This window comes from Centruroides sculpturatus, unplaced genomic scaffold, assembly GCF_000671375.1.
Source record: "Centruroides sculpturatus isolate CEXI.00-Female unplaced genomic scaffold, Cexi_2.0 scaffold1892, whole genome shotgun sequence".
NCBI classification, from domain to species: Eukaryota; Metazoa; Arthropoda; class Arachnida; order Scorpiones; family Buthidae; genus Centruroides; species Centruroides sculpturatus.
This window is the reverse complement of record NW_019386211.1, coordinates 28,327-39,881: the sequence shown is the minus strand read 5'-3', so window position 1 is coordinate 39,881 and position 11,555 is coordinate 28,327. Positions and strand designations below refer to the sequence as shown.

At 30.7% G+C, this 11,555-nt stretch overlaps 1 long non-coding RNA gene across 1 annotated transcript; it reads right to left on the bottom strand.

Moving 5' to 3' along the window:
• Positions 1-2,561: 2,561 nt before the first annotated feature.
• Positions 2,562-3,493, bottom strand: LOC111614101. Its single transcript, XR_002754874.1, has 3 exons — positions 3,211-3,493; positions 2,874-3,138; positions 2,562-2,795 (listed from the first exon to the last, which is right to left on the bottom strand). It is a non-coding gene; the product is annotated as an uncharacterized LOC111614101 (long non-coding RNA).
• Positions 3,494-11,555: the final 8,062 nt, after the last annotated feature.

The following is an 11,555-nucleotide window of genomic DNA, read 5'->3' as shown; positions in this document are numbered from 1 at the left end:
AAACAGTTGAAATTCATTTTTATGTAAAAAATATAAATTATTTTTAAAAAATTGATACGTTTTTTTGAAAATTCGTAAGCTAAATTTGCATGGGGAAAAATGTAATTATTCATATTTTTTGTTGTTATAATTTTTATCAGCATGATTTATATAATTATTAATGTAATCATTAATATAAATTTCAGTAACTAAGTTCAAGANAAAAAATCCTCGAGCAGATTTATTTTTGTTACAGAATGTTACCTTTACAGATTTCTAGCTCTGCACACTGTAGAAAAATCTAGAAATACAGTTTTGTATATCGTAATAATAGTAGTAGTTGCCAGAGAGCTCTATAAAGTAGAGAAAAATCTGTAAATTTGAAAACTATAAACATAAATTTAAACTTCTCAAAAAATAAATTAAAAAATTTCAAAAGTCGCTACTTTTGGCTGATTTGTCTGAGGTCTCCGCTACCTCACTACGTCCCTCTAAAAGTCGCCACAGTTGGGAACACTGGTGAGCAGACATCTAGGATCTAAGTAAGGCGAAATGTAATCGCCAAACCGCTCTGTAGAAAGGCGGAAAAATTTAAAAATATAATTTTTTGTGAACAGCAGTTTGGGCCCCCCCTTTCAAGTGGGCCCTGTGCGGGTGCACCTGTTGCACCTGCCTAGTTACGGCTCTGCTTGTAAGGTGAAAGTTAATGATGCAATGCGGGAAAATTCCGGAGAATCCGAAAAGTCGTCTGACAAACCCTTAAAATAAAATTGTGTTCAAACTATCACCATTAGTCTTTTCAAGATACTTTTCTAATGCTCAACATCGTGATTTATCACACACTGCTAAAGGGCATTAACACCCTTCTTGATTTTGAGCTTTTTCTGTTTCAATTCATGTACAATATGCTAAACTTGACTGTCTTTCTTTCTTCCTTGGCTTTGTACTCTGATCATAGAATAGTGTCAATAAACGTCTAAGAGATATTGCTAGCTACTAAGCAAAGTACTGTATAACAAGTCAAGATCGATCAAATTTCAGGAGGTAACGTCGGAAGTATCTTCACATGACTTCTTGCGGTTGGTTTTTCTTCAGCAGCAGTCAGTGCGATCAGTTGAATACTCGATTAAATCAAGTTCATCAGCATCAACTGAAAGCTCAGACGGTCTTTAATAAAATCGTTCTCAAATTTTCAGCGGTTCTTTGATCTTCTCTCGTCTCTCCGCCTTCCGTTTTTTGGCTCTGATATAACCAAATAGCTTTGTCCTTTTCATATTTAAATATCTAGAAAGAACCTCTATTTGGAAAAAACTAATAGCCTATAGTCTAATAGCCTGGTATAATTTATTAGATAATCCATTAATAGATTGATGGGATAAGTCAACACGACACATGGACAAGCTGCCAAGACAAATACCTCCGGGAGGACTTTCTATGGGAAACTATTTGGGTATTAATGAATGTTACTGCACAAAATAAACAACGTTAACACAGTATAGTCATGCTCTCTTTCATCTTCAGATTGATTAAAGTGTGTGTAAACAAATTTGAAATATATAACTGTATGTGTTAGTACAAAATATACAGTACAGCAATGTCTGCAACGTTCAGATCACAAATTAAGTTAAATTTTGCAAAAAATACAAAAACGCCTGGTAATATAGCAGTTTTGATACTGTGGAACCATTTCGGTTTTGTAAATGCTGGATTTACTAACTTCTACTATATATAAATTAAAACGACTAATTACATTGGCTACTTTAATAGCCTAATGATAAAAGAAAACTTTTATAAAGTAATAATAATTAGGGCTGTACAATGCTTATGTGATCATCTTTTGACAGATCGCCATATTTTACCTCTTATATATAACAGCCAAAAAAGTAAAAGTGAATTTAAAGTTTTGATGAATGTATAATAAAATTAATTTTTAATAATATCTGTCGTTCTGATTGAATATGATGTAATAAATTTAATCAAACTAATAAATTATGTAAAAAATTGAAAAAATATAAAATCACGTATTACCGGAAGTTATTTTAATATTAAATTAGTAAAAGTATTGTTACAATAAACAGATAAAAAAGTATATTTTAATTGGCCTATTGTTTGGTGTCACCGTAGATTGCAGAAAACGTTTATTTTAACTCCCAAGGATGTAAAATATACGAATATTTCCAAAGAAATTTCTGTAAATAAATTTTACTTACTTGTTAGGAAATGGGTAGTTTAATTTCAATTTCTTCAAAGTTAAAATATTACATGGAAGTAAGTTTGAATATGATTAAAAATTTCCAGAAAACTTCTACTAAATTATAAATTTTATTTTGTCAAGTAAAACAGTTTTTAAAGCCTCGCTTTTACTTTGTTTTTTAAGTTTATTATTCAACTGCAATATATATTTTTATACATATTCACTAATTGATATTGTCTGATTATCAGAAAATATATATATAGGCCTATAAATATAAGAATATTAAAAGTTTCAAATAAGTTAAAACACATTTTTAAACGTTCTTTTTGAATTTTCTGATTTTTTATAATTATATTTTTTTTATAAAGGATTATATTATATTTATGATTAAATATAAAACATTTAGTGGAATTAATATATATTACAATTTATAAAAATATATTGGCAAAAAAATTCAAAATTTCATCGATTTGAAACAGTGTCGTAGCATGTTTTTGTTTCGTAAGCACTATAAAAGTGCAATTAATCAAACACTAGGCATCCTTTCATCCTTTTATTTGTTCATTTAGTTGATACGAGTTGTTTACACGTTTCGGGCCTTATGTTGCTCCTCTTCAGTCAACTAATTTTTTTAAAAAATGTACATAATTACTACATGACATTAAATTGTAAAAATGATACATATAATTTACGAACATACCTTCAAATATTTATCTTTCGAAACCGATTGTAATTGACGTTTAAACATTTTACAGAGTAGGTGTATAAATGGGTACAGATGATTATTTTTAGTTGTTTGTTTGGAAAAAATTATACTAAAATTACAAAACTACACTATATATACATATCAGTATTTCGAATGGCGTATCTGTGTAACACTTTCAGGACAATTTGGTTGATGTTCTTTCATATCCGCTTAAAGGTGATGTATGCATGGGTACAAGTCTTTCTTTTTCTTCTCCATTCTGTCATTTTTTGGAGAATTTACAATAAAAATTAAGACGTAACAATAAGATGTTAGACTTGAAATAACATACCTCTTGTACGCTTTTAAAACCGATAAAAACTTGTGAATTAATAAAAACATTTTTTTCTATAAACGTCAAAAATACATATATGGTTTTCTTGTTTTTGAACAAAGGTTATCTCTGTTCATGCATAAACTTTTATAGCGCCTCTTCTCTTACATCGCATAATCTCGTGCTAATTTACATTGATCCACGCTAAATGAAATGACCAAACTATAACTACATATTTTAAACATTGTATGGTATTAAAAATTCTTCAATATTGAAAATCTTCACTATTAAAAAGTTTTCAAAATTATAAGAGTTACCCCCTTTTTTTTTAATTTATTTTCTCAGATCTTTCTTGTCTGGTTTGTTTATGACTAATTTAAATATATTTATGGTCACTTTTACATTGGTTTTTCTTATTACAATTTTAATTTTGTACTAGCTACATACAATACTTATTTCACGTTATTATTATTTCGTTTTTAAGATTATCCCGATTTATTACAAAATTGGAAATACTGTTAAACAAGGCTTTGAGAATAAAATTGGAAACACTTTTTGTCTAGAGATTAAATTCTTTAGATTTTACATGAAATGATTAGAAAATTTTATCAGGAAAATGTTTTTTTTTTACTCAAATAATAATATGGATTATTTCTAAGAAATTTTATCCGGTCGGATACTCTGTAAATCCGTTCTATGAAACAGAAAAGCTAGAAGAATACATATCTAGGAAAATCGATTCAGATTCCTTTGTTATTCAAACCAATTCCCATTTCAGTTTTAACATTCCTACAATATTCCGTAATAAATGCATATAAAACATTGATTATTGCATACGGAGACCGAAAAACATTGTAACGGTTCGAACTGAAATCTTTTCTCAGGTTACAATGACATTTCTTGAACAATATGTTGTGCAGTTTAATTGTCAATAAATACAAGATTTTTATTTATTTGAATACTTATAAATCAATATTATCGAAATGTATCATGATTCTGCAAACCTCTTTCAGATGTAAAAAATAAAAAGTTCATAGGCCTTCTGAAATCATCAACTTCGGAAAGAAAAACAATACTTAAATCTAGACCTCTGCTTGATTGTTTATGTCCTGCAAATTCATTTTCAAATCAATTATTAAATGTTGTTTCGTAAAAAATAATTTTTTAAATTGCTTTCATATCAATTTTATTAAATTGAATAGAAAGATTAAAGGAAAATAAAGTTTTTCAATTAAATATTTCTTTGCAAATAAACAGATAGAATGAAGATGTAATAAGTTAAATTTATTAACTTCATATACTTACTCCATTATATTAACTTATAAAAATTAGTTCATAATTGCAGAATGTAAAAGAGGAATAATGCATTAAAAACTAGCAAGTAATTTTTTTTAATTATATATTAAAATTTATGAACAGAAGTATTGTTCATTCAGTGTTGTTATAAGTAGTAAATCGACACTACTTATCGGAAATGTAAATGAATTAATGATTTAAAAATTGTTAATATATTGGCTTTATTTTTAACCAAGAGTAGGCCTACATAATCGAAAATAATATAATATTTTCAATATTTTAATTCTAATTCGAAATCCGTGAATAAATAGAATAACAGGAAAACTGTAAGCTATTTTGAATCGTAAAAACCCTATTTTTAAAACTAGGTTACTCTCATAGCACGTCATCAAATGTATTTCAAGTATCTTTTTTCATGAACAATATATAGGAAATTGAATATTTCCAAAATGAACACCAATTTAGCGTTATTTTATACTTCATAAATTAATTTTAGACTTGAATAGGATCTAATAATGTTTTTTAACGCTAATATAAGTAAATATTTTCATTGCAATTACGGTCAGTTCCGTTTTTACGCGATTTCAAGTTACGCAAACATGTATTTCAATATTTACATTTTATTTACGCAAATATATATGTATTATAATAATAAGTTACACGATCAAACTTATCCTCGAAGAAAACATTACATCTACGAGGATCGTTCGGAAAGTAAAGTAAGTTATCGGCAAGAATATTTACGTGATTATGTAACTGATATGTAACAATTTTGAACATGCCTGTCATTATGCTATATTATATAGGCTAATACAGTAATATACTTCATAATATTACATTAAATAGGTCTATTGTGTTTTCAGTGAAACAACAATAAAATTGACATTTCATCGCAACTCTCTTCTTCTTTTTTCTGTCTGCAAGAACTCAGGTATTACAAAATATTGCATTTCGTTAATTAATATAAATTACGTTATTAGTCAGTCTCATTACTCAGGGCGCACGCCCCGGGGGTAAAATTTCGGTCACTACGTAAGTTCTTATAAAATTAATTATAACTATTGTACTATTACAGTATATATTAAAAGAATATTAATATGGTATAAGATAGTTTGAATTTTATAACTTTTATTACTAGCTACAGGATCTCCACTATACGCCTATGTAGGGCAATGTATATTCCCTTATATTTAGTGGCGATCTTGTAAAATACTATACATATATAGCATACGAGTATATACTATTACATAGTATACATGTATATGATATACAGTATTTTATTCTTTTTATTTTAACTCTTTTCGCTCTATTGGCAATAAAGAATGTTTTTGTTAATCAAGCCCATCGTGGGTGGTGAAAAAGATCCGAAATATACGAGACAGATCACCCTAAAAAAATTCCTAGTGTTTTGCGACCAGTTTGGATTAGTTTCCGGGTCCTCTAAAGCGATAAGTTGACACCTTAATCGCTTGGCCATCCAGACATCTAACATGTCGGGTTTGTGTAGGACTACAATGCGGCGGCCGGATGATGACGAGCAAGGTCCGACATATTTAAAAGATATAAAAATTCCTGGGGAATTTCTCATCCAGATCGATCTCGAGTCCATCAGAGTGATAGGAACACGCTTTAAAAAACGGCGATTAAAGCAGACAAAGCTGTATCCAGAGCCATAATTAATCGTTCATTGTTGTTATCGCTGTAGGCTGTTAACCTACTTTTTAAGCAAGTGTATACGGATAAATAAAATATTCATTGGTTGTTTGTAAAGTCTGTCATCGATGATGTCAGAAAGCTAGAAAACCGACAATTGGCTACCGGAATTCATCATATGACTCAAGTGACGTCAGGTCAAATGCCCTGCCTAATGTCCCACTTTTTACATTTCAGTAGTGATGAGCAATCCAATAACTTTCTTATATCGCGGTAAACAGTGACTTTTATTTTTCAATCGAGATAATTTTTTCCGGTAACCGTGATCATGGTTTCACTGTCAAGGTTTGCAATTGTATCATACGATCACCGTGATTGTATGCGTTCTAATAAACTCGCAATTTTACCGCAACGAGCGTCAATGTTTTAAAAAATGTTAAATTAAAACGCACAAATTTATTTATTTATTTATTGCCTTCAAAAATACTGTACAAAGAAAAAATATAAAATGGATAACAGTGGCATAAACAGTTTCATTTTTACATTAATCATATAAATATTTATACTTGGCAATTAATTAGTATTTAAAAAGGGTATCATCTTGGTCTCTCGTTTACAAATAATACCCATGATTTTACCACAATACTAATTATACCAATAAGTTTAGTATGTCCAGCTGTAGAAAATAAACGTTTACAAAAAACCGAAAATGCCAAATCGTAAAGTTTCTTTTGGCCAACTGAAGGTAATTATCAGTGACGAACGTTTGTTTTAGAATTATGGCAACAGCAACACTTGGTAGAGCTTGTCTGACCAAGGTGCGAACCCACGAACCGAACTCCCAGTGCTAAGGGTACAAAGACCACTTGGCCATTGCTGGGCTTAGTGACGAACGATATTTCACTTCTGTTGATTTAATCACCGTATACTGAAAAATAACCGGTAAAGTCGCATAATATTTCAATATTTAGCGATCGGTAATTTTCGTGTAGTTACAAAGTTCACCATAGTGAACTTTGTAACTACAGATGATATTTTTATAGTCAATTCTTCATCGTAGTTATAAAACTCATCGACCACCGAAATTCCGAAAAGTCACTGGCATTACCGGCCAGTGACTTTTCGGAATTATCGTTACTGGCACTGACTTTTCAGTAACGATAATTAAATCACCGGTAGTAAAATATCGCTCATCACAACATTTCAGGATCTAGTCACTTTAATTAGGCTAAGTGTATATTCTTAATTAATATTCGCTATTATTAAGCTACCCCAAATATTTATAAAATCTTTCTCGCTTTGTATTTAGTATTAATTAACATAGAAAAACAAAATTGCAAAATTGCAAATCCTGAAAAAGACAGTCCCAATGAAGCTACACAAAGAGAAAAAAAAACTCTAGCAAAAAAAGACTCCAGCAGTTACCTACAAGACAAGATTTGCTGAGGTGTGTACTTTGTCAATTAAGAAACGTTTTCTTCATTACGAACACTTTTGTTCTTTGAAAACATTTTTACATAGAAAAACATTAATTTTATAGTTACATTTTTAGGAAAGCCAATTCGAAACAAAAAACGTAAATGATCAAAAATCGAGACATTAACATAGAAATTATATTAGCCTGTGACAAAAATGAAACTTTTCAGAGGAAGCAAAGAACGATCTATGATCATTTTGTGACTTTATTACAACAAATACTTCCAAATTGAAAATACACATTTTAGTCTGTGTTAAAAGTTCAATTTCAAAAATTAGAAACAATTTTGTCTGTAAATAAGGAAAATGTCTTGTAGGAAATCCAATATGGAAATCAGTCCGCGTGAAACTATAACTTTTACATTGGACACAGATTTTCTTATAAAATGCATTGTATTTTTTTATCCAGGAAATCCAACAAATATAATAAGTTCTTTTTGGCCTTAATAATGAGTGATCATCTTTCAAAGGGTTATAAGTTTTGCAAGTTGGAGCTGCCTCTTGTACAGGGGTGGCCAACAGTTTTTGCCCCCGGGCCGAATTGGAAAGAAAACTTTTTTCACGGGCCGAACCAGAAGCTGCCCTAGGAAGATTTTGAGGTGGTGCGAGGTCTCTTTGTGGTGTCACCCCATAGAGACTAAATTGTACATAGAGATTACAGATACATTTTTTATATTATCATGCCTTATCAACGCTCTACACTGTACTTACGAGATTTGTAATGGAGAGTTAACTCTAAACGCACAGTGAGTTGTTGACCTTTTTTTTTTAGGCATCAGAATTTTTCATCGAGCAATTCATACTTGAGTAGCTAATATTGGAAGATTAATCGCGGGCCACATAAATTCATTAGACGGGCCGGATCTGGCCCGCGGGCCGTATGTTGGCCATGCCTGCTCTTGTATGACTGTCTGGTTTTAATTATTGGTAAATCGGCTTTCGGCAGTCCGATCCAGCTGGGAAAGCTGATTTTAAGAGGAACCGATTTAAAAAAAAATAAATCTATCTCATTCAATGGCAAAGTCAGAAAAGGCTTTCTTCAGTAGGAATAACATGATACTTTATTAACCTTGATACGCTGTTCATCCTCTTCAATGCATTTTACCCTGGCGGACGTGTGAGAGTTAGGGTTTTTACCCTAATGGTTTTTGAAGAATCATCTATATTCTTGCACATGACAACTATCGGAAACATTGAATTATAACATAAACGAATACTATTCGGAAGTCTAAAGAAAGCGTGAGGAAGTTACTCCTTCTCAGCGGCACCTGCCGTATACTTGACACAGAAGTAATCTAGCTGCAACGTTTACAATCTATTCTGTATCACTATTGACTAGCTACTTTATCTGTGCTACTGGTATTGACATTTACTACTTTTTCCATAAAAAATCAAAAGTCAAAGTTTTGGTATTTACTACCTTACCTATGTCAACGCCTGAATTAATACGTAACTACATTTGCTAATATAGTTGAAGTAGTCTATCTCAAACATGTTTATGTTGAAAACCTTTTTCTTTTTAAATTATTTTTCCCCTGCATAAATTCAATATATTCAGCATAAATGTAATATATTTTCCATGTTTATTTAACATAATTTTCTTTCGAAACCTCTACATCTCAAATTATGGAATGACGTGTCAATAAAAAATTCAAACTCAGCGACTACATTTTGATAGTATAAATCGTAGTTGAGAAACATCTCTTTAAATACAGTACATACTGTAGTTATAATTAATGCGGCTTTTTTTCTGATTGGCTACGAGTTTGGCTAGCTTCTTATAATTGGTTGAAGAAAGTCGGGCATCAGAAACTATTGACAAGCTATTTCTGTTAAGGTATGTCAAAATCTTTTATTAATACCTAATACAGATATGTAATGTATTTGCTATTGTATTAATAAAATACCGTATCTGCAATCAAATCCGTTACTATCTACTGTGCAGTAAACTCTATCTCGAAACTTGTTTATCTTGTAATGCGTCCGGGATGGAGCAAGCCTCTTTTCCTTGTTTAGAGTGCTTCTTTTATCATTATTTTGAACAAATGAAATACGTGGAATATTTTGTTTTTATTAATAAAAAGTAGTCTTAACGGTTTTATTTTTTTTTTATTGGTAAAAATAATGTTAATTTATAGGATAGGAACCACTATGTGGCCGTAAATTTCTCCAGACCCAGGTAAAAACTCCAATTCCTCCTCTCGATAGGTAACGTAGGCTGATTGGTAGGTAACGTAGCCAGTCGAATTCGCCATAAGAATTATGATTGAATGATCAGAGCAATTTGTTTTGGACAGAGAATAGTAATATTACTTTAGCGCCAGCGTTTCTTTATGAGCTGAAATATGTTTTTATATAAAAACAAAATTTCTTTACAATAAATTAATTCGGTTATTTGCGGCTTCAAACATTTAAGTGATTATAAATAGATATTATATTTGAAATAACAGTATAATTTGATTTAGAATTATTGCTGTAGCGAAATCTACAGGTTTCGCTACAGCATTCTGATTGTGAAAATTGCCACAGCAAGTATTTGCGATTTTAGAGATTTTTCTACTATCAACATTGCTGTGAGAACACATTGTTTTTTTTTTTAACAGAACATTGCTGTCATATGAAGTTTTGAGTCCAACATGACAATTGAGTCTTGTCTCAACGAGGAACGTCGAGGCGAGACTCAACTCTCATGTTGGACTCATATCGTACTATGATGACTCGAAACATTCATGGACTCATACTACCGTGTTTCCCCGAAAATAAGACAGTGTCTTATATTAATTTTTGTTCTGAAAAGTGCGCTAGGCCTTATTTTCAGGGGGAGGTCTTATTTTTTCCAGGAGGAAGAATTCACATTTATTATTGAACAAAAAAATTCCCAAGTCGAACTTAGACGAGAGTGACGTATATCCGATGTGTCGAACTGTCGCCTTTTTTTANTTTGACAGATCGCCATATTTTACCTCTTATATATAACAGCCAAAAAAGTAAAAGTGAATTTAAAGTTTTGATGAATGTATAATAAAATTAATTTTTAATTTTAATACCGAGTGATCGTAATTAAGTATTCCTATTCAACGCTGTCTAGAGAGATACTTAGCAATCCAAATACAACGAAATCTGGTATAGCGACATTTGTATTCCTTCGTTTTCCCCATCATATTTGAACCATTGTTCCGTTAGTTATCAAAGTGTAGTTTATGTAAAGTTTCTAGAAAAAGTTCAGTTAGTCCTTTTCCTGTAGTATCATCTGCTTTTTTAAACCCTAAAAATGTTCTTTTACACTGATTTCGTCGTTAATGAAAACCTGATCCTCACAGACGACTTCTCCGAGCGGCATCCGGTCACTTTTACATTGGAAATAATTGAAAATTATTTTGAATGCTTGACTCTTTTACGTATATCAATTAACATTTCATTTTCCATCAAATTGATGATCTCATTTTGTGCGGTTTTCACCAAATAATGATCGCTATAGAATCATGATTCTTTGTAGGTGTTCTCGCTTTGTATCGTCAAACTTTCTATAAAGCTCAACAAGTCCAAAGAAGTTCATTCTGACTTTTTGCGAGTTGTTGAATGAAACTTTTTCAGTTAACACGAACTTTTTTCGACTTGTAAGCAGAGCCGTAACTAGCCTTTCCTGTGCCCTGTGCAAGAATTTGCATTTAGGCCCCTTAATTTATTTGGTTTTGGGAAAATAATAAAACAAATACATTACAATAGATTTTTAATAAGATTTATTTTAATTGAATTTTTCTGGCTTTAATTTTAGCAAATTCATTAATTACACCATCACAGAGCCGTAACTAGGATTTTGGACGCCTATGGCCAAGAATAAAAATGGCGCCTTTTTAATTTTTATTATTAAAAAAATAATTTTTTGATTCTAAAAAAATGCTATTATAAAAAATTATCTAATGACATTTAAATACTAT